A 4,891-nucleotide genomic window follows, 5' to 3' on the forward strand; every position below is an offset into this window, starting at 1 on the left:
AGATAACCTTTCAGAAATTTTCGAACAGGAAGAGGAGATGGCAGCCGAAAATAATAATAATGCAAGGAGGATGCTTGGTGACTTTACTGCACCTAATTCCAATTTACATGGAAGAAGCATCTCCATTCCTGCCATTGGAGCAAACAACTTTGAGCTAAAACCTCAGCTAGTTTCTCTGATGCAGCAGAACTGCAAGTTTCATGGACTTCCATCTGAAGATCCTTTTCAGTTCTTAACTGAATTCTTGCAGATTTGTGAAACTGTTAAGACTAATGGAGTAGATCCTGAACTCTACAGGCTCATGCTTTTCCCTTTTGCTGTAAGAGACAGAGCTAGAATATGGTTGGACTCTCAACCTAAAGATAGCCTGAACTCTTGGGATAAGCTGGTCACGGCTTTCTTAGCCAAGTTCTTTCCTCCTCAAAAGCTAAGCAAGCTTAGAGTGGATGTTCAGACCTTCAAACAGAAAGAAGGTGAATCCCTCTATGAAGCTTGGGAAAGATACAAACAATTGACCAAAAAGTGTCCTTCTGACATGCTTTCAGAATGGACCATCCTGGATATATTCTATGATGGTTTATCTGAGTTATCAAAGATGTCATTAGATACTTCTGCAGGTGGATCCATTCACCTAAAGAAAACGCCTGCAGAAGCTCAAGAACTCATTGACATGGTTGCTAATAACCAGTTCATGTACACTTCTGAGAGGAATCCTGTGAGTAATGGGACGCCTATGAAGAAGGGAGTTCTTGAAATTGATACTCTGAATGCCATATTGGCTCAGAATAAAATATTGACTCAGCAAGTCAATATGATTTCTCAGAGTCTGCATGGAATGTAAGCTGCATCCAACAGTACTCAAGAGGCTTCTTATGAAGAAGAAGCTTATGATCCTGAGAACCCTGCAATAGCAGAGGTGAATTACTTAGGTGAACCTTATGGAAACACCTATAACTCATCATGGAGAAATCATCCAAATTTCTCATGGAAGGATCAAAAGCCTCAACAAGGCTTTAATAATGGTGGAAGAAACAGGTTTAACAATAATAAACCTTTTCCATCATCCACTCAGCAACAGATAGAGAACTCTGAACAAAATACTTCTAATTTAACAAACTTAGTCTCTGATCTATCTAAGGCCACTGTGAGTTTCATGAATGAAACAAGGTCTTCCATTAGAAATTTGGAAGCACAAGTGGGCCAGCTGAGTAAAAGGATCACTGAAATCCCTCCTAGTACTCTCCCAAGCAATACAAAAGAGAATCCAAAAGGAGAGTGCAAGGCCATTGACATAAGCACAATGGCCGAATCCAAAGAGGGAGAGGAGGACGTGAATCCCAAGGAGGAAGACCTCCTGGGACGTCCAGTGATCAATAAGGAGCTTCCCTCTGAGGAACCAAAGGACTCTGAGGCTCATCTAGAGACCATAGAGATTTCATTGAACCTCCTTATGCCCTTCATAAGCTCTGATGAGTATTCCTCTTCTGAAGAGAATGAGGATGTTACTGAAGAGCAAACTGCCAAGTTTCTTGGTGCAATCATGAAGCTGAATGCCAAATTATTTGGCATTGATACTTGGGAAGTTGAACCTCCCTTGTTCATCAATGAACTAAGTGATCTGGATCAACTGATATTGCCTCAGAAGAAACAGGATCCTGGAAAGTTCATAATACCTTGTACCATAGGCACCATGATTTTTAAGGCTCTGTGTGACCTTGGATCAGGAATAAACCTCATGCCCCTCTCTGTAATAGAGAAACTGGGAATCTATGGGGTGCAAGCTGCTAAAATCTCATTAGAGATGGCAGACAGTTCAAAAAAACAGGCTTATGGACAAGTAGAGGACGTGTTAGTAAAGGTTGAAGGCCTTTACATCCCTGCTGATTTCATAGTCCTGGGTACTGGAAAGGAAGAGGATGAATCCATCATCCTAGGAAGTCCTTTCCTAGCCACAGCAAGAGCTGTGATTGATGTGGACAGAGGAGAATTGATCCTTCAATTAAATGAGGACAACCTTGTGTTTACAACTCAAGGATCTCTCTCTGCATCCACGGAGAGGAAGCATAAAAAGCTTCTCTCAAAGCAGAGTCAAACAAAGCCCCCACAGTCAAACTCTAAGTTTGGTGTTGGGAGGCCACAACCAAACTTAGAGTTTGGTGTTGGAGGGTCTCAACAATGCTCTGAACATCTGTGAGGCTCCATGAGAGCCCACTGTCAAGCTATTGACATTAAAGAAGCGCTTGTTGGGAGGCAACCCAATTTTTATTTATCTAACAATATTTTTCTTAGTTATATGTCTTTATAGGTTCATGATCATGTGGAATCACAAAATAAACAAAAAAATTAAAAAACGGAATCAAAAACAGCAGAAGAAAAATCACACCCTGGAGGAGCATCTGCCTGGCGTTCAACGCCATAACAGAGCATGGTTCTGGCGCTGAACGCCCAAAATGGGCAACATCCTAGCGCTGAACGCCCAGAACAAGCATGGTTCTGGCGTTCAACGCCAGAAATGGCAACAAATGGGCGTTGAACGCCCAAAATGGGCACCAACCTGGCGCTGAACGCCCAGAGTTGTGTGCAAGGGCATTTTACATGCCTAATGGGTGCAGGGATGTAAATCCTTGACACCTCCGGTTCTGTGGACACCACAGGATCCCCACCCACCTCACCCTCCCTCTCTCCATTCATGATTATCCCTTCTGTTTTCCATTCACCACTCACATCTATACACACATCCCTCCATCTCCTCCATATCTTCTTCTTCTTCTTCTTCTATTCTTTCTTCTTTTGCTCGAGGGCGAGCAAAATTCTAAGTTTGGTGTGGTAAAAGCATAAGCTTTTTGTGTTTCCATTACCATTAATGGCACCTAAGGCCAGAGAAACCTCAAGAAAGAGGAAAGGGAAGACAATTGCTTCCACCTCTGAGCCATGGAGATGGAAAGATTCATCTCACAAGCTCATCACTAAGAAAAAGATGGAGCAAGCAAGAGAGCCCATTCATGGAGCTCAAGAGGCGTATGAAGCTCATCACCATGAGATCCCGGAGATGCCTCAAATGCATTTTCCTCCACAAAACTATTGGGAGCAAATCAACACCTCCCTAGGAGAATTAAGTCCCAACATGGGACAACTAAGGGTGGAACATCAAGAGCACTCCATCATCCTTCATGAAATAAGAGAAGATCAAAAAGCAATGAGGGAGGAGCAACAAAGACAAGGAAGAGACATAGAAGAGCTCAAGGACATCATTGGTTCCTCAAGAAGGAAACACCACCATCACTAAGGTGGATTCATTCCTTGTTCTTATTTCTTCTGTTTTTCGTTTTCTATGTGATGTGCTTATCTATGTTTGTGTCTTCATTACATGATCATTAGTAGTTAGTAACTATGTCTTAAAGTTATGAATGTCCTATGAATCCATCACCTCTCTTAAATGAAAAAATGTTTTAATTCAAAAGAACAAGAAGTACATGAGTTTCGAATTTATCCTTGAACTTAGTTTAATTATATTGATGTGGTGACAATGCTTCTTGTTTTCTGAATGTATGCTTGAACAGTGCATATGTCTTTTGAAGTGTTGTTTAAGAATGTTAAATATGTTGGCTCTTGAAAGAATGATGACTAGGAGACATGTTATTTGATAATCTAAAAAAACATAAAAATGATTCTTGAAGCAAGAAAAAGCAGCAAAGAACAAAGCTTGTAGAAAAAAAAATAGGCGAAAAAAATAGAAAGAAAAAGAAAAAGCAAGCAGAAAAAGCCAAAAGCTCTTAAAACCAAGAGGCAAGAGCAAAAAGCCAACAACCCTTAAAACCAAAAGGCAAGGGAAATAAAAAGGATCCCAAGGCTTTGAGCATCAGTGGATAGGAGGGCCTAAAGGAATAAAATCCTGGCCTAAGCGGCTAAACCAAGCTGTCCCTAACCATGTGCTTGTGGCGTGTAGGTGTCAAGTGAAAACTTGAGACTGAGCGGTTAAAGTCAAGGTCCAAAGCAAAAAAAAGAGTGTGCTTAAGAACCCTGGACACCTCTAATTGGGGACTTTAGCAAAGCTGAGTCACAATCTGAAAAGGTTCACCCAATTATGTGTCTGTGGCATTTATGTATCCGGTGGTAATACTAGAAAACAAAGTGCTTAGGGCCACGGCCAAGACTCATAAAATAGCTGTGTTCAAGAATCATCATACTGAACTAGGAGAATCAATAACACTATCTGAACTCTGAGTTCCTATAGATGCCAATCATTCTGAACCTCAATGGATAAAGTGAGATGCCAAAACTATTCAAGAGGCAAAAAGCTATAAGTCCCGCTCATATGATTGAAGCTATGTTTCATTGATAGTTTGGAATTTATAGTATATTCTCTTCTTTTTATCCTATTTGATTTTCAGTTGCTTGGGGACAAGCAACAATTTAAGTTTGGTGTTGTGATGAGCGGATAATTTATACGCTTTTTGGCATTGTTTTTAGTATGTTTTTAGTAGGATCTAGTTACTTTTAGGGATGTTTTCATTAGTTTTTATGTTAAATTCACATTTCTGGACTTTACTATGAGTTTGTGTGTTTTTCTGTGATTTCAGGTATTTTCTGGCTGAAATTGAGGAACTTGAGCAAAAATCAGATTCAGAGGTTGAAGAAGGACTGCTAATGCTGTTGGATTCTGACCTCCCTGCACTCAAAGTGGATTTGCTGGAGCTACAGAACTCCAAATGGCGCGCTTTTAATTTCGTTGGAAAGTAGACATCCAGGGCTTTCCAGCAATGTATAATAGTTCATACTTTGGCCACTTTTAGACGATGCAAACTGGCGTTCAACGCCAGCTCTCTGCCCAAATCTGGCGTCCAGCGCCAGAAAAGGATCCAAAACCAGAGTTGAACGCCCAAACTGGCAC

The 4,891-nt window shown here is 40.9% G+C and overlaps 1 non-coding gene across 1 annotated transcript; it reads right to left on the reverse strand.

The window, feature by feature from the left end:
* Positions 1-433: 433 nt before the first annotated feature.
* On the reverse strand, positions 434-541 carry LOC148545973 (small nucleolar RNA R71). Its single transcript, XR_015900856.1, has one exon. It is a non-coding gene; the product is annotated as a small nucleolar RNA R71 (small nucleolar RNA).
* Positions 542-4,891: the final 4,350 nt, after the last annotated feature.

The sequence above is a fragment of the Arachis ipaensis genome, chromosome B9 (assembly GCF_059453495.1).
Source record: "Arachis ipaensis isolate K30076 ecotype BB chromosome B9, ASM5945349v1, whole genome shotgun sequence".
NCBI classification, from domain to species: domain Eukaryota; kingdom Viridiplantae; phylum Streptophyta; class Magnoliopsida; order Fabales; family Fabaceae; genus Arachis; species Arachis ipaensis.